A 23,012-nucleotide genomic window follows, 5' to 3' on the forward strand; every position below is an offset into this window, starting at 1 on the left:
GGGGCTACATCAGAGCAGCAAAGTCACTGTTTCCCCTTTCCTCGTGGAAGTTTCACTGGAGTCGTGTTGGTGAGTGTTTCTAAACTCTGTCTCACTATTCCGGGAATGGAGGTGGATTGGAGGTTGCTGTGAGTGTTGGGTTATATTGTTTTTCCTCATTCTTCCCGCTTCTCCCACTCCCAGTTCCAGGTTGCAGGTCCCGGTGATTCTGGATGCGGGACGGTTGTTAGTCCCGGCCCTGGTGTGGGTGCGCAAGCGCAGATGCGCGGCTTATTGTTCTGTCATAATGGCGGGTGTTCGTCCTCCTGTATTTTGCTGCAGTTCTTCACCTCCTTGACTCTCGCGGCGCCATAGTTGCCACCTGTCGATTGCGGCAACCGACCTTCGATCAGGAAATTAACAACTTTTAGATAGAGCGGTTTCTGGAGCGCATAGCATTATGGGAACATTGCCCGCCATTAGTCCGCGGCCGTCACCGAGAGTTTTCGTGCCGTCTGAAAGCAGGTCAGCGACCTGAGCCCCTACCTCTGTTTCTTAATCTGTTCATGCTGCCTGGCCTGCTGGATATTTAAAATATTTTATCTCTTAATTTCTGATCCAGCCTTGCAGAGCTTTGCAAAAAATATAAATAAAAATACCTGGAAAAACTCAGCAGGTCTGGCAGCATCTGCAGAGATGGACACAGTTAACGTTTCGAGTCCATATGACTCTTCAACAGAACTAAGTAAAAATAGAAGAGGTGAAATATAAACTGGTTTCAGTGGGGGTGGGACAGGTGGAGCTGGATAGAGCTGAAATATAAGCTGGTTTAAGGGGGTGGGGGTGGGGGTGGGACAAGTAGAGCTGGATAGAGGGCCAGAGATAGGTGGAGATTGCCAAAAGATGTCATAGACAAAAGGACAAAGAGGTGTTGAAGGTGGTGATATTATCTAAGGAATCTGCTAATTAAGGGTAGAAAGCAGGATAAGCAAGGTACAGATAGGCCTAGTGGGGGTGGGGTGGGATGAAGGGAAAGGATCGAAATAGGCTAAAAGGTAGAGATAAAACAATGGATTAAAAATAATGGAAATAGGTGGGAAAAGAAAAATCTACATAAATTATTGGAAAGAAGGGGGGAGCGGAAAGGGGGTGGGGATGGAGGAGAGAGTTCATGATCTAAAATTGTTGAACCCAATATTCAGTCCGGAAGGCTGTAAAATGCCTAATCGGAAGATGAGGTGCTGTTCCTCCTGTTTGCGTTGAGCTTCACTGGAGCAATGTAGCAGGCAAGGATAGACATGTGAGCATGAGAGCAGGGTGGAGGGTTGAAATGGCAAGCGACAGGGTGGTCTGGGTCATGCTTGCGGACAGACTGAAGATGTTCTGCAAAGCGGTCACCCGGTCTGCGTTTGGTCTCTCCAATGTAGAGGAAACCGCATTGGGAGCAACAAATGCAGTGGACTAAATTGAGGGAAGTGCAAGTGAAATGCTGCTTCACTTGAAAGGAGTGTTTGGGTCCTTGGATGGTGAGGAGAGGGGAAGTAAAGGGGCAGGTGTTGCGCCATCTGCGGTTGCATGGGAAGGTACCGTAGGAGGGGTTTGAGATGTAGGGAGTGATGGAGGAGTGGACCAGGGTGTCCCGGAGGGAACGATCCCTGCGGAATGCCACTGGGTGGGGGTGAAGGGAAGATGTGTTTCATGGTGCCATTATGCTGGAGTTGGCGGAAATAGTCCTTTGAATGCGGAGGCTGGTGGGGTGATACATGAGGACAAGGGGGACCCTATTATGGTTCTGGGAGGGAGAGGAAGGTGTGAGGGCGGATGCGGGGGAGATGGGCCGGACACGGTTGAGGGCCCTGTCAACAACCATGGGTGGAAAACCTCAGTTAAGGAAGAAGGAAGACATGTCAGAGGAACTGTTTTTGAAGGTAGCATCATCGGAACAGATGCGACGGAGGCGAAGGAACTGAGAGAATGGGATGGAGTCCTTACAGGAAGCGGGGTGTGAGGAGCTGTAGTCAAGGTAGCTGTGGGCGTTGGTAGGCTTGTCATGAATACTGGTGGACAGTCTATTACCAGAAATTGAGACATAGAGGTCAAGGAACGGAAGGGAAGTGTCAGAGATGGACCATGTGAAAATGTTGGAGGGGTGGCAATTGGAAGCAAAATTAATAAATTAGCAACCCGACCGGCTTCATCCCGATCTCGCACCGGTACTGCACATGCTCCAATGCAAATATAGCCACACCGATTCACTCCGATTGGTTGGAGGACCAGCCGCTACCGATCGGTCCTCCAGGCCCGCCCCCTGTTCCTATTGGTCCGTAGCTGCCGTCAATCATTGTGATCTGAAGCATGCGCACAGCATGGAGTCAGAGGTGAGGAGAGCTGGAGCGAGCGGATTTAAAATGCGGGATTTACAAAGTCCTAATGTGGATTCAGTGCCATAAAAAAAACCCGTGAGCATTGATAGGGCTGGTGGGTAAGTCGTGAGGCTGTATGAATTCACCGTCTCTGTCCTAAACCCTCAATAAGGAACCATTGGTCCAACCACAGCTTAGGCCATTTCTCCGGAAGTAAGCCCGAGTTAACGGCCGCCATCTTTATAGGGGGCAAGAAGCAGCGGAGCGCGTGGACAGTTGCCAACTTTATAGGGGGCAATGTCCAACAGGGTGCTTGCGTGGCCGCCATCTTTACAGAGGTTGCAGACCCGGATGAATGACCCGCAGGAGGGACCATAAATCAGAGATGGAGATTGGTGTGAAATCAATGGGTTGTTGTAAAACAGGAGATCAGGGTAACAGTCAGAAACAACAACAGCTTCTATTAACATCATAAATCATCCCAGTGAGCTTCACAGGGAAATTATAAAACGAAGTATGACATCCAGAAACAGAAAGAAGTGACCAAAATACTTAAATAGTCGCTTGGTTGTACAGAATTTGATTATTACTGTAAAAAGAGACAAGCTGTCAGAGCTTTTCGACTTGCACTCACCAGGACAGACACAAGAATCCCAAATTTCAAAGGGAATCACAATTTCTACTGTATGAGAAAAGGGTGCAGATTGGTTGGTCCGGCAGCTCTGATTGGTTGTTGCCATAGAGAACACAGCAAGGAGCTGTCATCCTCTGTGCTTTTGTTTAATTCCACAACAGGGCCCGTGCCTGGACTTGTTCCTTCTGCCTGCAGAGGACAGGTCCCTGTGGATGAACATACGTAGCTTCTAGCAAGTGTAAGTCAGACACATTATGAGCCCGACTGATAATTTTTGGCATTTGGTATTCTTCCCTCTATCCTGATGAGCACAAGATAAAATGTTTTGACAATTTTTTTTTTTAATTAATACTCAATTGTCTTAAAGGGGGGAAAGTGTGGTAGACAGAGGGAGAGAATCTCAGAGCTTGGGGTTGAGGCCACTGAAGGCACGGATGCTAATGGTGGAGCAATTAAAATAGGGAATGCTAGAATTAGAGCAGTGCAGATATCATCATGGATTGTGGGTCTGCAGGAGATTGCAGAGATAGGGAGAGAGGAGGCCATGGGGGGATTTGGAAACAAGGAAGAGAATTTTAAAATCAAGTTGCTGCTTGAACCGGAGCCAAGGAAGGTCAGGGAACGTGAGTGAAGACACAGACAGCAAAAATATGGATCTCTTCAAGGTTACGGAGGGTAGAATGTGGGAGAGCAGCCAAGAGTGTGTTGGAATGGTTGAGTCTGGAGGTAAAAATGGCAGTGATAAGGGTTTCAGCAGCAGATGAGACACTCCTGAGACAGGGGTGAGGTCGGGTGATATTACGGAGGTGGAAACAGGCGATCTTAGTGATGGCACAGACATGAGGTCAGCAGCTCATTTTGAGATCAGATGTAATACCAAGGTTGTGAACAGACTGGTTTAATCTCAGACTGTTCCCAGGGAGAGGGATGGAGTTGGTATCTGGGAAATGGAGATTGGAGTAGGGACTGAAAACAGTGTCTTCAGCCTTCTCAGTGTTTAATTGAAGTTAATTAGTCATCAGGCAGAGAAGCAGGAACCAGAATGGGCCATGAGAATGATCCTAGGTTTAACTTAGTTAGAGAGGGAGAGAAGGAAGGAAGGAAACCCTGGGAGGTTTGAAGAAACCACATTCACAATCACTCATTAAACCTCCAGTAAGTTTTGGACACAAGGTTAACGTCTGCTATTCTGTCAGGGGGTTTCAGGTTAATGTTTTGGTCACAAGTAATGACTGAAGTGAATGATCAAACATATTGTCATCTCCAGTTGTAGAAATCTGTTAAAAAGATACAGAAATAATTATCCAAAACTCTGTGTGGATTTCAGCACAGGGAGGAGGGACAGTGTGGGTCAGGGATTTGCTGCTTTGAGGGAACAAGGGAGGAAAAAATGTTCCACAGAAACGAGAATGGTCTGTTCTGAATTTCAATCCTGTACTGACAGTGATGACTTTTGTAAACTCCTTTTACAGGGCATCGGAAGGGGAGGATTTACAGAGGGGGATCTTCAAACCAAACATCACTTCAAGATCTGACAGTATCACTCGATTCATCAGAACCTGAATATCATCGGCCTTTGAATGTGGAAGGAGAAATGTTTGTCTATCCTATCTGCGGGAAAAGATTTCAAACATCAGAGTGACTGGAAAAGCACCGAGGCACACACACACCCGAGTGAGAGTGTTCCAGTGCACTGACTGTGGAAAGAGCTTTAACCAGTTACACAGCCTGAAATAAAATCACACCTTTCACATTGGGGAGAAACTGTACACGTGTTCTCTGTGTGGACGAGGCTTCAACTGAACATCAAACTTGGAGAGACACAGGGACACCTGCACCATGGAGAAACCATGGAAATGTGGGGATTGTGGGAAAGGATTCAATTATCTATCCAAACTGGAAATCCATCGAAGTGGTCACACTGGGGAGAGGCCATTCACCTGCTCCGAGTGTGGGAAGGCATTCACTCAGTCATCTACCCTGCTGACACACCAGCAAATTCACACTGGATAGAGACCATTCTCCTGTTCCGAGTGTGGGAAGGGATTCATTCAATCATCAAACCTGCTGACACACCAGCAAGTTCACAGTGGAGAGAGACCATTTACCTGCATGGTGTGTGGGAAAGGATTCACTGCATCCCCTGACCTGCTGATGCACCAGCGAGTTCACACTGGAGAGAGGCCATTCTGCTGCACCTACTGTGTAAAGAGATTCAGCCTTCATTCCACCTCAGTGTACACCAGTGAATTCATATTGGAGAGAGAGCGTTCACCTGCTCCAAGTGTGGAAAAGGATTCACTCATTTACCCAACCTGTTGAGACACTAGCGAGTTCACACTGGGGAGATGCTGTTCACCTTCTCCGAATGTGGGAAGGGATTCGCTTGGTCATCCCACCTGCTCAGACAGCAGTGAGTTCACAAGTGACCGCAGGGGTTGGATTCTGCTGTTATTGCTGCTGTTAATCACTTACAGAACTGAACCATGTTCATTCTGATGGTTGTGGTTTGTTTCTATTGATGTTCATAATCCCTGTCACTGGGCTGAAGTTTAATATCTTGATATCTGTTCAATAAATCAGCTTTGTTTCAAACTCTCAGAATTTCGAGTCCTTGATTTCTCCAGGATAAGAGGAGACTAATTGATGTCCTGTTCCCAACTGCTCCTTTTTTGGATCTTTTCTCCTTTCTAACCCTAGATTCTTTCAGTTCTCAGACCTTTGGTTACCCTCATGGATACGACCCAGCTCCCCACACCTCCCAGACAGCCTTGGGATCCAGGGAAGTATCGGTATTAAAAATAGAAAATGCTGGAAATAATCGATAGTTTTCCAAGCGCCAATTGATTTTGTCCCGGATTATTGTCTCCAGCCTTTCCCCACAACTGATGTGAAGCTGATTGTCCTAGAATAGCTGTGTTTTTGAACAGGGGTGTAACATTTACAATCTGTCAGTCCCTTGACACCACTACGATATAAGGAGGATTGGAAGATTGTGACCAGAGCCTCCACAAGTTCCATCTGAAGGATGCTGTCTCTGACAGTGCAGCAGTCCCTCAATGTCACCCTGGAGTGTCAGCCTAGATAGTGTGCTCAGGTTTATTAATATTTCCTCTTGTTATTGATGTGGATCATTAAGAAACAATGGAATCTTATGATGTCATCCAGTCCCAGTGCGATGATGTCATCCAGTCCCAGTGTGATGATGTCATGAAGACTATTAAATACCAGCGGAGCCTTAGTGGTGAAAACAGTTTTGTTTGAGATGGCAGCAAGTCCATTACTGATAGATCAGCAAATGGAATTAATGGGAAAGAAAGTGAGGCAGCTCATGGACATCAGGAATAGTGTTGTGAATTGTGAAGCTGAGCAACACGTACAGTATATGTCCCATCTCCCGACACACTACCCCCTTCTCCAGACACACTGGCCCCATCTCCCGACACTTTGCCCCATCTCCCGAGCAGCCTGTCTCTACCTCTGCCGAATCCACACAGGATGCACCATGTTGAAGCCAGAGGAAAGGACTGGGTGAGAAATTGTAATTCACCAAGTGTGTGCACATGGGGGTTTGACAAAATATTAAGTTTCCTGTTGTTAACAATGAAACATAAAACGCATTGATTGGAACCACTTCCAGCTCTTGTCCATTCTGACATCCCGTGGGTCAGCTCGCCCTCAAACTGGGTTCATGCTGAATGTCAATCCAGGCTGGGAGCCAATGGGTGGATGAGTGGGTGGAGGAATGTTCAGTTCACAGGGAGGAGGATGGGGGAGGGGGTTGGTGCTGGTGGTGGGAAGTGTTCATTCTGAAGGAGTCCCACCTGAAACAGTGACCATTAATTTATCACTTTCTAATGGTGAGTGACCTGCTGTTTGTTCCCCCAGGTTTGTTCTGTTCAGTATTTCAGTATTTATATATTTTTGTTTTTGCTAAAACATGTTCTTGTTCTGACGCTGAAATCCAGAGGATTTTAACTCTGTTACTGTCAATCTCCATCGAGTACACAGGAGGACTCAACTGGTCTAAACTTCTTATGGTATTAATAAACCAAGATGCAACAAGATGTTTATTTGGGGAATTGTTTTTCTCTGAGACCCAGGACAGTCAAACTATGACCCAAACAATTACTGGTTGTTCTTCATCCCCAATTTTAATCACTCCACCATTGGTGGCCGGGCCTTCAGCTGCCTGGACCCTAAGCTCTGGAATTTCTACCCTAAACCTCTCCGCATTTCTAATTCACTTTCCCCCTTTCAGACACTCGTTCGAACCGACTTCTTTGACCAAGCAGTTGGTCATCTGACCTAATATGTCCTTATGCCCCTGTGAAACTTCTTGGGACAATGTATTACATTAGATTCTCGATATAAATATAAGTTGTTGCATTTGTTGCTGTAATTCAGTCAGATCTGATCACTTATTGAGTCTGTATGAATGTAACTCAGACACAGCTTGCGTCATAGTTCAGTGAGATCTGGTCACTTCCTGACTGAGTGAGTCTGTATCAATGTAACTCAGATACACACAGCTTGTTGGAAGAGACCTGGGGAGAAGGAAGCTCTGAATTAATTACTGGACTTGCTGTTCGCTACAGTTGGGAAAAAGGTGATTCTTTCCGAACATCCAAATGACTAATCAAGTCATCAAAGATGATTTGTTGTTTTGAGTTGAATTATTTGGTAGAATTGGAGTGAAGGAATGGGATTGACCCACAGCCTGAGCCACCACTTTAAGGACAGGAAGAGAGAGAATCTGGAGAGGAGAGAAGAATTAGGAGGTGACTGGGCACTGAATCTGGAACAATGAGCAGAGAGGGGGAGGAGTGTGTGGGACAGGGGTTTATAGATTTGGGGGAATGAAAGGAGAAAGAATATTCCATAGAAACTAGAATTGTCTGTTCTGAATTTCTATCCTAAACTGACAGTAAACACTTCTGTAAACTTTATTTACAGGGGATTAGAGTGAGAGGATTTTCAGATGGGAAAATCAAACCAAAAATCTTGCAAGATCTTAAAGAAACGCTGAATTCATAAATGATCAGTCTCTGATTCTGGAAGGAAAAATGTTTGTCTGTTCTGTCTGTGGGGAAGATTCACATCATCAGTGTGATTGGAAAATCACCGGGACACACACACACCCGAGTTGGAATCACATCTCGGGGTCAAACCTGACATCACGTGTGCAAAAAGTCTGGTTTAGATTCAGACAGTTGTGAGGAAGAGGAATGGAGTTGATAGTTCGGGAATGAAAACAATGGCTTCAGTCTTCCCAATGTTTAATTGGAGGAAATTTCTGCACATTCACCACTGGATATCAGAAAAACAGTCTGATAATTTAACAAAAGTGGAGGGAGGTGGTGGTGAGGTGGAGCTGGGCACTGTCAGCGTCCATGCGATAACTGACACTGTGTTTTCAGATGATGTCATTGTGGGGAGAATGTTGCTAAGAGGAGGCCAATTCTGGATCCTTTGGGGACACCAGAGGTAACTTTGGGAGGGGGAAGGGAAGACATTCCAAGTGATTCTCTGGCGATGATTAGATAGAGAAGAATGGAACCAGGAGAGAGCAGCCCCACCCAGCTGGATGACAGTGGAGAGGTGTTGGAGCAGAATGGTGTGGTCAACCTTGTCAAAGGCTGCAGACAGGTTGAAGCTTGCGTAAATCAGTCTAAATTTGAGAGATATACATATGCAGTTTTTAAAAAAGCATATTTTCAGGATAATGTCAAGTTTTATGAGCCATAAAATGTTTGTAGAGGAGAAAACACCTTTCTGACTATACATCACACCAACAGCTTCTGTTGAATATAAGTGAAACCATATTGCAGTGACTATGATAAAATCTGCTTGTGTGTGTAATTGGGAGTCATGTATATGAAATATCCTGTACACACAGAAATGGAATTTCAAGATTTTATTTAGTGAAGAATTATAGAGTTATAAAGGGAATTATTAAGAGTTAATTATACATGAATCCAATTTACAATGTAGACTTTATATTAAATTTCCATTGAGCTTAGAGCAAGTATTTAGCTGCTTGAAGTGCTCTCTGCAGAATAATGATTGTCCAAACTGTCGGTCTGAAGCCTCCTCCCTGCTCAACATCTCCTGTAACCCCCAGATTTTCACTCCAGCGTCACACCAAGTCTGAGACATTAAAATGGGGTTTCACCGGGAAAAGGTTTGGGTAGCATTCGATTAATAGACTCAGCGCGTTGTGTTTAACACAAAACTGTTTTATTTGATTATGTGGAGTATATTAACATTAGCAGCTCCTAATGCACAGTGTTCAGTCCTGGATGTGATTAACAGCAAAATCCAATCACTGTCATGACTCATGAACTCGCTGGTGTCTCAGCAGGTGGGATGAGGTAGTGAATCCCTTTCCACACTCGGAGCAGGTGAATGGTCTCTCCCCAGTGTGAACTCGCTGGTGTCTCAGCAGGTTGGATACCTGAGTAAATCGTTTCCCACACACGGAGCAGGTGAATGGCCTCTCCCCAGTGTGACTGCGCCAATGTATTTTCAGCTGAGAGTGGTAGCTGAATCCCTTCCCACATTCCCCTCATTTCCACAGTTTTTCCCCACTGTGAACGATGCCTTTTCCCTCCATTACGTTCAAAACCTAATGATATTCAGGTTACGAGACATTGGGTGACTCCGTCAGATCCTGATGTGATGTTTGGTTTCAGTTTCCCCACTGCAAATCCTCCCCTTCTAATACTGTGAAATTGATTTAAAACAGAAAAAAGGGAGTGAGAGAGAACCCACAAAAACACAAAAGCAGGTTGTGAAATAGAGCTGAATGAATCTGGAAATTTGTGGGGCCGGCACTAGGAAAAAGTGACAATGAAAACTGCTGGATTGTCAAAAAAACCCAACTGGTTCACTAATGTCCTTCAGGGAAGGGAACCTGCCACCTGGTCTGGGCCTACACAAGACTCTGGCCTCTATGGGAGCAGATGAGAGGGAGAGAGAGAGAGAAATGGGAGTGGGTGCAGGGGAGAGAGAGAAGAGAGTGAGAGACGGGGTGAAGGAGACGGGTATCTGGCACCATCTGTGGAGAGAGAAACAGAGTTAACATTTCGAGCCCTTAAGACTCTTCTTCAGAATTGGTGAAGCAGAGGGGATTTATATTTCTACAACTCAGCCAGAACTTAGGCAAAATCTCCCAAACCTTCAAACTCCACCCTAGAAGGACCAGGGTAGCAGGTGTATGTGAACACCATCACCTCCAAGTTCCCCTCCAAGTCACACAACATCCTGACTTGACTGACATCCGGATTAGCAGAAATTTCCTTTATTTAAATATTGGGAAGACTGAGGCCGTTGTCTTCAGTCCCCACTACAATCTCCACTCCCCAGACACCTGCTCCATCTCACTCCCTGACAACTGTCTAAGACTGAACCAGACTGTTCACAACCATGGTGAAATATTTCACCCCAAGATGAGCTTCCAACCACATATCCACATCATCACCAAGACCGCCTATTTCCACCTCAGTAACATCGCCCGACTCCAGCCCAGTCTCAGCTCATCTGCTGCTGAAACTCTCATCCATTCCTTTGTTACCTCCAGACTTAACTATCCTAACGCAATCCCGGCCAGCCTCCCACATTCAGCCTCCCTGTAATCTTGAGGTCATCCAAAACGCTACTGTCCCTGTGTTCACTCGCACCATGTATTGTTCACCCATCACCCCTGTGCTCACTGACCTGCAAAGGCTCCGGATTAAGAAGAAATGAAATTTGAAATATATCATCCCTGTTTTCACATTCCTGCTCCCTAACTCAGAAATCGCCACCAGCCTCTCAACCCTCTGAGATATCTGTACTCCTCTGATTCCAGCCTCCTGTTCACTGCAGCACTGGTAGCCATTTTGTCAGTTTCGAAGGCCCCAAGCTCTGGAATTTCCTCCCTAAACCTCTCTACCTCCGGAGGTCCCCAGCATCAGAGATGCCAGTCTTCAGCCAATTCGATTCACTCCACGTGATATTAAGAAATGGCTGAAGGCACTGGATACTGGAAAGGCTATGGGTCCTGACAATATTCTAGCAATAGTATTGAACACGTGTGCTCCAGAACTTGCCGCACCCGTAGCCAAGCTGTTCCAGTACAGCTATAACACTGGTATCTACTTGGCTATGTGGGAGAATGTCCTGTACACGACACGCAGGACAAATTTCAACCTGGCCAATTGCCACCCCATCAGTCTACTCTGGATAATTAGTAAAGTGATGGAAGGGGTCATCAACACTTCTGTCAAGTGGCATTTACTTAGCAATAACCTGCTCACTGATGCCCAGTTTGGGTTCCGCCAGGGCCACTCAGCTCCTGACCTCATTACAGCCTTGAATCAAACATGGACAAAAGAGCTGAGCTCTAGAGGTGACATGAGAGTGACTGCCATTGATACCAAGGCAGCATTTGACCGAGTGCGGCATCAGGGAACCCTAGCAAGACTGGAGTCAATGGGAATCAGGGGAAAACTCTCCGCTGGGTGGAGTCATACCTAGCACAAAGGAAGATGGTTGTGGTTGTTGCAGGTTAATCATCTCAGTTCCAGGACATTCAGCTGCAGGAGTTCCTCAGGATAGTGTCCTGGGCCCAACCATCTTCAGCTGCTTCGTCAATGACCTTCCTTCCATCATTAGGTCAGAAGTGGGGGTATTCGCTGATGATTGCACAATGTTCAGCACCATTCACGACTCCTCAAACACTTAATAATTCCATCCTCAAATGCAGCAATATCTGGACAATATCTATGCTTGGGTTGACAAGTGGCAAGTAACATTCACGCCACACAAGTGCCAGGCTATGACCATCTCCAGCAAGATAGAATCTAACTATCACTCTTGACATTCAAGGGCATTACCATCACTGAATCCCCCATTATTAACATTGTGGGGATTACCATTGACCAGAAACTTAACAAGCCATATAAATACTGTGGCAACAAGACCAAGTCAGAGGCTAGGAATCCTGTGATTAACTCACCTGACTCCCCAAAACCTGTCCACCATCGACAAGGCACAAGTCAGGAGTGCGCTGGAATACTCTCCATTTGCCTGGATGAGCGCAGCTCCCACAACATTCAAGAAGCTCGACACCGTCCAGGACAAAGCAGCCTGCTTGATTGGCACCACACCCACAAACATTCACTCCCTTCACCATCGACGCACAGTAGCAACAGTGTGTACCATCTACAAGATGCACTGCAGGAATTCACCAAGGCTCCTTAGACAGTGCCTTCCAAACCTGTGACCACTACCATCTAGGACAAGGGCAGCAGATAGATGGGAACACCACCACCTGGAAGTTCCCCTCCAAGTCAATCACCATCCTGACTTGGAAATATATCGCCGTTCCTTCACTGTCACTGGGTCAAAATCCTGGGACCCCCCTCCCTGACAGCACGGTGGGTGTACCTACACCACATGGACTGCAACGGTTCAAGAAGGCAGCTCACCACCACCTGCTCAAGGGCAATTAGGGATGGGCAATAAATGCCCAAACCAGCGAAGCCCACATCCCTTGGGAGATTGAAGAAGGAAACCCCCTGGAAGATTCCCTTTAAAAGCGACATCTTCGACCAAGCTTTTGGTCACCGGCCCTAATATCTCCTCATGTGGCTCAGTGTCAAATGTTACTTTTCTGTGAAATGTCTTGGAACATGGTATAACAGTAAAAGTGTGATAGAAGCAGAAATGATTGTTATTGATTTGGAATTATAAGGCCATCCCTTCATCATCATTGGGTGAATAACCTGTAACTTCTCACCTAACAGCATCGTGGGAGCACCTTCACCACACGGACTGCAGCGGTTCAAGAAGGTCAAACATCATCTTCTCCACAGGCAACTGGGGATTGGCAATATTTGTTGGTATCTGTGAAGAGGGAAACAGAGTAAACATTTCAGGGTGTGCAGAATGAATTACAGGGAATAAAAATGGTGCAGAATTTGATGGTCAATATGATCTCAGAGGTGGAAGAGAAATGGACTATAGTGCAGGGGGAAACAATTCCTGACGATGAAAGATATTGTGAGAAGATAAAGCTGGGAAGCCAGCAGCACATGGTCGGGGGATGTGGCAGCAGTGAAAACTTCATTTAGATTCAGTCAGCAGAAGTAACAGTAAGATACTAAACAGCTAAAATACACCCATATTAGAGACAGAGGAAGTTGGGCAATAGCAGAGAGGTGATCAGAGAGGACAGAGCTGAAACAGAGCAATGGATGGTGTTATGAATTTAATTCATCCTGCATCCCTGGGTGCTAACTGTGCAGATTGTAAAATTTAAAGGTACAGGATGTTCTAATGCTTGTTACGTTGGTTCCTGTCCAGTAACAAGGGTGGGACCCTCTGGGAATGTTTTGATAGGTCACAGATCAGTTCAAGTGTCAGTGAACAGCTCTTCTTGAGGCAGTTATTTCCGGGAGTTGCCAGGCAACAGGTGGCACAGAGACAGGGATGGGCAGACGTCCCAGTTAAGTTGAGTTAAACATTTAGAGAAAAGGTTGCAGGGGAGGAATTTAACTAAAGAGGGCTGTTGAAGCAAAGGTACCCCTTTTAAGCAATGGTCTTCTGCTTAGCACGGTCATAACTCCAAAACTGTGCTTGCAAGCTAGTGTTTGAGTGTACTCAGGAATCCAGGGAGAAGGAATCTCGGAAAGCAAGATTGAAACTCTGTGAGGTGGGCCATTGTTAAAGCCGTATGAGTGGGAGTGACTTGTGGAGAGAATTCCAGGTGAGATCTTTCAAGCTGGAGATTGGAAACCCTCTTGAGAAAGAGAAAGTTTCAGTGAGATTGCTTGACTCAATGTGGGACTAATGTCTGGGTGGATTGTAGAGAAATCCATGGAATCGCTTTTGGTTGCACCTGTCACTTACTCTGTAGTGTGGTGTGTCTCACCACAGTTCGTCTGTTAATTCACATGTACCTCATACTTACCCTGAACGTTCGAGTATCAGATACATATTGTAAATTGTTTTATCTTTCTGAACTTGTACAGTAAATTTTGTTTTATTGTTGTTCAAAACCCATGGAAACTTGTGGTTTTGTTCCAAAAGCAGGTGTCTTAAATCTCAACCTTCATCTACTTTAAACAAAATGTTATTGATCCCTCACCGGATCGCATATGGGTCTGGCCAAGAATCACAACAATGGACATGGGATTCAGATCCACAGGAAAGAAGCCACACCAGCCATTAACAGGATCCACACCAATTGGTGAAGTCAAAACTCAGACATAGAGCCTTTTCTTGCTGAGGTTTGTTGACTTGGTTCACTGTTTCATTGTGTTCAAATACCCATCACCTGTTTACCTTAACAATCTCATTGACATTAACAAACCTTAACAATGTAACTGAGAAGGCATTCACACCAACCTCAGAGCCATGGAACTTTGCATAGATAACAGAGCATAGACAACAGAGCATAAAACCAAAATCTTTAAATTGTAGATGAATAGTCAAAAATATTCACCTGTGAAACAATTTCAAGGTTCAACTTTAAATTCTCCTGCTGGAGCCTGCAGCTGGAAAGATATCAGAAGCACTGGAGTCAGAGAAAAATCTCCCAGTTGAGGAAATACCCGGGGAGCGGAGTGATGTCACCGTGTAATTGTCGATGTGTGATGATTTCACCATGTAACTGTCGATGTGTGATGATGTCACAGACATGGACGCAGAACATCTGGGTCTGTGCAAACCAGTGATCACCACACATTATGAAGGGTGTGAGGGTCCTTGAGAGGGTGCAGAGGAGATTTACCAGAATTAGTTGAGGGATGGGGGATATGAGTTAGAAGGTTTTGTTCTCCTTCAAGCAAAGGAGATTGAGGGAAATTTGATAAAGGTGTACAAGATTATGATAGGTTTAGATAAGGTAGATCACACAGAATCTCACAGTTTGGAAGAGGCCCTTCGGCCCATCGAGTCTGCATCGACACCTAGAAACACCTGAGCTACCTACCTAATCCCATTTACCAGTACTTGGCCCATAGCCTTGAATGTTATGATGTGTCAAGTGCTCATCCAGGTACTTTTCAAAAGGCTGTGAGGCAGCCTGCTTCCGCCACCCTCTCAGGCAGTGCATTCCAGACCGTCACCACCCTCTGGGTAAAAATATTTTTCCTCACATCCCCCCCAAACCTCCTGCCCCTCACCTTGAACTTGTGTCCCCTCGTGACTGACCCTTCAACTAAGGGGAACAGCTGCTCCCTATCCACCTGTCCATGCCCCTCGTAATCTTGTACACCTCGATCAGGTCGCCCCTCAGTCTTCTCTGCTCCAAAAAAAACAACCCAAGTCTATCCAATCTCTCTTCATAACTTAAACGTTTCATCCCAGGCAACATCCTGGTGAATCTCCTCTGCACCCCCTCCTGTGCAATCACATCCTTCCAATAATGTGGGCGACCAGAACTGCACACAGTACTCCAGCTGTGGCCTCACCATGGTTCTATACAACTCCAACATGACCTCCCTACTTTTGTATTCTATGCCTCAATTGATGAAGGCAAGTGTCCCATATGCCTTTTTCACCACCCCACTAACATGTCCCTCCGCCTTCAGAGATCTATGGACACATAAGCCAAGGTCCCTTTGTTCCTCAGAACTTCCTGCTGTCACGCCGTTCATTGAATACATCCTTGTCAAATTACTCCTTCCAAAGTGTATCACCTCACACTTTTCAGGGTTAAATTCTATCTGCCTCTTATCTGCCTACTTGTCCATCCCATCTATATCATCCTGTAGTCCAAGACACTCAACCTCACTGTTAACCACCTGGCCAATCTTTGTGTCATCTGCAAACTTATTAATCCTACTCCCCATATGTCGTTCATATAAATGACGAATAATAGGGGACCAAGCACACATCTCTGTGGTACTCCGCTGGTTTCCAGCCACTAAAGCAGCCTTCAGTCATCACCCTCTGTCTCCTACACCGAAGCAAATTTTGAATCCAACTTATCAAATTACCCTGTCTCCCATGTGTATTTGCCTTCTTTATAAGTCTCCCATGTGGGACCTTGTCAAAGGCTTTGCTGAAATCCATATAAACTATAGCAACCTCACTATCCTCATCTACACACCTAGTCACCTCCTCAAAAAATTCAAACAAATTTGTTAGACTTGACCTCCCTCTGACAAAGCCATGCTGACTTTCCCTGATCAAACCGTGCCTCTCCAAGTGGAGATAGATTCTCTCTTCCAGAATTTTCTCCAATAGTTTCCCTGCCACTGATGTGAGACTCATTGGTCTGTAGTTCCCTGGCTTATTTCTACAAACTTTCTTAAATAGCAGAACCACATTAACTGTTCTCCAGTCCTCTGGCACCTCCCCCATGGCCAGAGGGGAATTAAAATTTTGGGTCAGAGCCCCTGTGATCTCCTCCCTTGCCTCCTTCAGCAGTCTGGGATACAAATCATCCGGGCCTAGAAATTTGTCCACTTTTGAGCCTGCCAACACCTCCAATAGCTTGTCACTCCCTATATCAATTTGCTCAAGAACCTTGCAGACTCTCTCCACGAGTTCCATACCTTCATCCTCATTCCCTTAGATGAAGTCGGATGTGAAGTATTCGTTCAACACTCTAGCGATGTCCTCTGGCTCCACCCATAGATTTCCCCCTTGGTCCCTAATGATAAAGATAATTAACGAAAAGCTGTTCCCATTAACTGATTGTAAAATGATTACAGGGCACAGATTAAAGATTTTGGGCAAGCTCTGTAGGGGGAATGAGAGGAAGAAATTTTACACTGTGAATGGTAATGACTTGGAACTCAGTGATTATACTCAGAGGCCGATAATATCCAGGTCCTGAATTTCTATCCTGGACTGACAGTGACATGTTTGGGTAACGGTTTATACAGAGCATTAGAAAAGGATGATCCAGGTCCTGATGAATTGAGTAACTCTGTCAGATCTTCATGTGATGTCGGTCTTGACTTTCCCGTCTGTAAATCCTCCCCTTCAGGGAAAAGGAGTTTTCAAAATCCATCCCTGTCTGTCCAGGATAGAGATTTACAATATTCTCTCCTCCTGCTACCTGGACTAGGCTGAGCGCGCATGCGCCCTGCTGCACATTGCCCCCTAAAAAGATGGCGGCCGTTACCCGGGTCAGGTGAAGGGAGAAATCCAGACATTTTCGGTTCATTCTCCGCAAACACAAGACCGGTACCTTGTTATTTGGGATCTGCGGCCTGCACTGTGTCTTTATGAAGCCTCCCTGCCCACTCCGCCGGCTCCATTCCTCCTCACACACCCACTAACTCTGTTAGTTTGTTCCACTCGACATTCACACGCTCTGGGCAGCTTCCGTCACAGACCAGCACTACGCATGCACATGAAGCGGACCGCAATGCGCATGCCCCAGCATACCTCAATACGCATGTGCAGGGAGCTGCAGTTGTGAGGATAGGACATATTCTGCTCCCCTTTGAGTGCTGGGTAGTCCGGCTGCCATTAAAAGTCCATATTTCTGAATAGGAAATTATTATTTGTGATCCGGTGACGATTGGAGCTACAGGACCAAGACATAACAATGTTTTTTGATATCAATTGACTTAATAAAGTACACTGGTCCTTTGCCATAGTTCTGTCCCAGGTGTAATTAACAGCAGAAGCAATCCCTAGTTAGATGTGAACTCACTGGAATCTCAGCAGGCCGTGTGAATAAGTGATTTTTCTTTCCATACACAGAACATTTAAATTCTGTCATCAGTAAGAATCTAACAACTCAGCTGGTGAACGATCATTTTCACAGTGTGATTTTAACCATAAGTTTCCAGCTCACACTGGGATCTCAAATCTTTCAGATAATGAGTTCCACATTCTCAACGATCTACAGTTATCAAAAAGCAGGTGCTGTGAATCTGGAATTAAAATGGAAAATGCTAGAATTTTTCGCAGAGCTGGTAGTATCTGTGCAGTGAGAAATATAGCATCAGTGAAGAGTTAAACATAGTTTACATTTCAGAACTGCACTGCATCAGTGAACAGTCCTGAAAATTTAACTCTTCTCAATCTACGGATGCTCCTAGATGTGCTGAGTGTTTCTGGAACGTTTTGCATTATCTCTGGTGAATGAAATTGATCATGATTTACAACTTAGATTTATTAGTGACTAACTTAGATTTATTCTCATCTGTTCACAAGTGGAAACAACTTCGACCTGTCCATCCTGTCAAACCTTGGTCAGGTCATTCCTCACTCTCTTCTCAAGACAAAATCTTTGCAAACTGTTCAATCTTTGTTGACTGCATATAACATTCCAATTCTGGCATCATTCCAGTAAATCTGTTTTGCACCTTCCCCAGTGCTTCTCGATCCAATTTAACAGATGGAGACAGAGCTAATCTGAGCATCAACATCACTATTGCCCCAAATTTCTGTATGTTGGAAGGATCAGTACGGTAGTGGGAGAGAGGACTGTGGTTTCGAGTTGTTATCGACCAACCTCTATTTGAGAGATTCTTCCACTAGAATATTTGGACACTAAGGGAATCAATGGATGTGGAAAAGGGGCAGGAAAGTGGAGTTGAGCTGAAAGATCATTTAATAGTGGAGCAAGCTCCAGGAACTGTCTGGTCTACCCCAGCTCCTATTTCTTGTCTTCTTATGAAGATCACTGTGAATCATTTCTATACAAGCACAGCAGATGCAGTGCCCGCCCCTCAACTCTTCCCTTCCCACATTCCAGGTCCCCAGACATACTTTCCAGGTGACACAGTGAAAAAGGCCAGTGACCTGAAACATTCTGTCAGCTTGGTCAACATGAAAATAAACTCACACTTATTCCTCCTCAGTAACAGGGAGTGGATCAATAGCACCACTTCGACCGAGCTGGTCGATTCCTAAATGACATAGCTGCTAGACTGGGTCTGTGGCAAGTCGTGAGAGAGTCTTCAAGAGGGAAAAACATACTTGACCTCATCCTCATTAATCCGTCTGCTGCAGATGCACCTGTCTATAACAGCATCAGTAGAAGTCACCTCCTACTCAGTCATTGTGGAGACAAAGTCCCATCTTCACATTTAGGATACCCTCCATCATATGGTGTGGCATTACCATTGTGCTAAATAGTATAAGTTTTGAACAGATCAAGAAAGTCAAAGCTGGGCATTCATGGGGTGCTGTGGGCCATCAGCAACAGCAGAATTGCACTCAACTGGAATCTGTAATCTTATGGCCCGACATACTGCACCGCCCTCCACTCTACCGCCACCCCCCCCCCCCCCCCCCCCCCCCCCCCCCCCCCCCACCCACTCTACCAGTACCATCAAGCTAGGGAATCAACCCTGGTTCAATGAAGAGTACAGGAGGGCATGCCAAGAGCAGCATCAGACATACACAAAAATGAGATGTCAACCTGATGAAGCTACAACATAGGACTACTTGCAGGCCAAACAGCATAAATGGCATAATTCCATGACAAATGGATCAGATCTAGGATCTGCAGTCCTGCCACATCCAGTCATGAATGGCGGTGGACAATTAAACAACTCACTGGAGGAGGAGGCTCTACAAATATCCCCATCTTCAAGAGTACTGAAAACTTGGACTCCAGAACTCGCTGCACCCCTAGCCAAGTTGTTCCAGTACAGCTACAACACTGGCATCTCCCCAGCAATGTGGAAAATGGTCTGGGTATGTCCTGTACACATAAGGCATGATAAACCCAATCGGACAAATTACTGCCCTATCATTCTACTCTCAATCATCAACAAAGTAATGGAAGGGGTCATCAACAGTGCAATCAAGCGGAACTTGCTTAGCAATAATCTGGTCACTGGTTCTCAATTTGGGTTCTGCCAGGATCACTCAGCTCCTGACCTCATTATAGCCTTCGTTCAAACATGGACAAAACAGTTGAACTCTGGTGATAAGGTCAGAGTGACTGCCCTTGACATCAAGGCAGCATTTGACCGAGTGTGGCACCAAAGAGCCCAAGCAAAACTGGGGTCAATGAAAATGAGGGGGAAGCTCTCCGTGGGTTTGAGTCCTGGGTTCTTGTTGTTGGAGGTCAATCATCTCAACTCAGAACATTGCTGCAGGAGTTCCTCAGGATAGCGTCCTTGGCCCAACCATCATCAGCTGCTTCACCAATGACCTTCCTTCCATCATAAAGTCAGAAGTGGGGATGTTCACTGATGATTGCACAATGTTCAGCACCATTCGTGACTCCTCAGATATTGAAACAATCCATGTCCAAATGTACCAAGACCTGGAAAAACTTGGCGGATGGAATATAATTTGGGAATATGTGAGGTTATGCTATTTGATGGTAAGGATAGAGGAGCTGAATATTATTTAAGTGGAGAAAGACTGCAGAAGTCTGCAGCACAGAGGGATTTGGGAGTCCTTGTGCATGAATCCCAAAAAGCTCACATACAAGTTTAGCAGGTAATAAGGAAGGAAAATGGAATGTTGTTCACTTGCCAGACCAAAGGGAATGGAGTATAAAAATAGAGAAGTCTTGCCAAAACTATACAACGCAGCAGTTAGACCACCCCGAGAATACTGTGAACAATTTTGGTCCCCTTATCTAAGGAAAGATATTCTGGCTCTGGAAGATTCATTCTGTTGATCCCGGATATGGAGGGATTTTCTTTTGAGGAGAGGTTGAGTAGGTTGGGCCTGTACTCATTGGAGGTAAGAAGAATGAGAGGCGACCTTATTGAAACATATAGGATTCTTCGGGGGCTTGACAGGGGAGATGCTGAGAGGTTGTTTCCCTTTGTGAGAGAGTCTAGGACTAGAGGGCATAATCTCAGAGTAAGGGGTGCCCATTTAAAAAATAGATGAGACAGGGGGTAGTGAATCTGAGGAATTCTTTACCACAGAGGGCTATAGAGGCTGGGTCATTAAGTATATTCAAGGCTGAGATAGACAGATTTTTAATCAGTAAGAAAATCAAGGTTATGGGGACAAGGCAGGGAAGTGGAGTTGAGGATTATCACTTGAGCCATGATCTCATTGAATGGCGGAGCAGACTCGATGGGCCAAATGGCCTACTTCTGCTCTTACATCTTATGGTCTTATGGACAATACCCAGGCTTGGTCTGGCAAGTGGCAAGTAATATTCATGCCACATAAGTGCCAGGCTATGACTATCTCCAACGAGAGATAATTTTACTTCATTCCTGTTTCTGTTCACAGACTTCACTTCCCTCCTCGTCACTGCCTTAGTTTATTGAGAATTGCACTCCATAATTCCTCTCCCACTGAATTATATTTCTAAATGTGTCCTTGGGAAATGGCGATTGGAACAAAGTTCCATTTATTGTCCATCCAGAGGTGAGCTGAGAAGCTGGTGCTGGGTCTTCTTGCTGATCTGCTCTATTCCTTCTGCTGATGGTGTTCCCACCTGGTGTTTACGAGTTCCAGAACTCAGAGTGAACAATGATGGAGGGAGGCTTATCTGTCTGAGTCAGGATGGTGCATTAGAAATGGTGGATCTCATGGCATTGCAGCTCTTCTCCTTGTCGATGTAAAGATTACAGTGAGGGGAGGTATTGTTGAAGTAGTAACAGTATTATGGTGCAGTTGGTTCTGTAGGCCTGTTTCCTGCATCCACAGAGCAGGAGGTGGTGAATATTGAGTGTAATGATAGGCGGCCAATGTTGAACATATATTCTGTTCTGGAACATGATTCTGATCATCGCGTGATGTCGTGATATCCTCCCAGATGATTATTTAGCTTTCCATTATATTTCAGACATGAGACTTCCATGTGTTTGATGGGTTTGAGGGTTGGGGGCTTGGGTGGGGAATGAGCCATTGAGTGTACTTTGACCCCCACTGAAATGACGTCTGCATGTGGCCAATGTTATGTTTTTTTTCAATCGGGCTGTTTCAGGTAAAACCCAAGCTGAGTATTGGTGATCAGGGTGTTGGTGAGTAGATGTGGCTTTATGGCACTACTTAAAGCTCATCAATCAATTTACTGATAGTTTGTTGGGTTGTGCTGGTTGATCGGATAAGTTGAGATAATCTCTCTCCCTGTCTGGTAGAATGTCTGTTTCACCATCAGGGTAACTGGGGAGTGGGGGGAGCAGCTGCTCCCAGTTCCAAATTCCAAACCATCTGGATATTTACCCTCCCCCTCACTGCTGCATTACTGCAGCCCCCAATCTGTTCAGTCACCTCCTCATCTCCATGTTTGATATCCTTTGTCATTTTTTTTTCTCATCCTTGGCATTCCCCCTGGTTGAGCCTCATCTCCAGCTCTGTACAGTCCAGGAACACAGACTTAATGTTGATGGAAACCAATTGAATGAACCAGTCAATACCAGATCTGGCTGGATCACAGAAAGCATGTTCGGTTAGGATTCACCTCAGGAAACCAAAATCATCAATGATTTGTTTCCCCACTACACAGCACTTTTGTTAAAAGCCCCTCCAGTCCCTCCTCCACCTTCACTCCAAAAGCAAGTGCCAGAAACTCTTGTCCCAGTTTTCCACGTTTAAAGGGACAGGGAGGGGACCAGCTGGGCTGATTGATGCTGCTTTATGACATCACTGCAGTGCCTAGTAACCATTTTCCCTAAGCCCTGCTCATTATGGGTTGGCTTTAGCTCAGTGCTGTTACAGGAAGGGAAACAGGAGGATTCAAGCCATGTGGAGCTCAGGATTAATGGGGAGAGATACAGAATCAATTTTGATCTTACTGAGTGAGAAATGTCATTGTCCCGGACACTCACTGCCCCTCAGTATCTGTATCCGGGGGACAGGTTGGTGGGTTTACTCTGTATTTAACCTGTTCTGTATTTGACTGGAGAGTGTTTGATTCTGACAGCAGTTGTTCACCCTAATGATGATGAGATTGACCCATCAGCTTCTCCCCTGGACACAGATCCTGAAAGACAAGGAGTGTATGGAATAATTTAGACCATGTCCTTGACCCAGTTTCGAACTCCTTGTTAACATCTCCTCTCATCCTGCTTTGTTCTAGTGAGAAGACCCCCAGTTTCTCTAGTCTCTCCTCATGGGAAAAAGAAGATGGAATAAAGTTGGAAACTCAA

At 45.5% G+C, this 23,012-nt stretch overlaps 1 long non-coding RNA gene across 1 annotated transcript; it reads left to right on the plus strand.

The window, feature by feature from the left end:
• On the plus strand, positions 1-5,571 carry LOC121273927. Its single transcript, XR_005942127.1, has 2 exons — positions 1-69; positions 4,449-5,571. It is a non-coding gene; the product is annotated as an uncharacterized LOC121273927 (long non-coding RNA).
• The last annotated feature ends 17,441 nt before the right edge of the window (positions 5,572-23,012 follow it).

This window comes from Carcharodon carcharias (genome assembly GCF_017639515.1).
Source record: "Carcharodon carcharias isolate sCarCar2 chromosome 27 unlocalized genomic scaffold, sCarCar2.pri SUPER_27_unloc_3, whole genome shotgun sequence".
Taxonomy (NCBI): Eukaryota; Metazoa; Chordata; class Chondrichthyes; order Lamniformes; family Lamnidae; genus Carcharodon; species Carcharodon carcharias.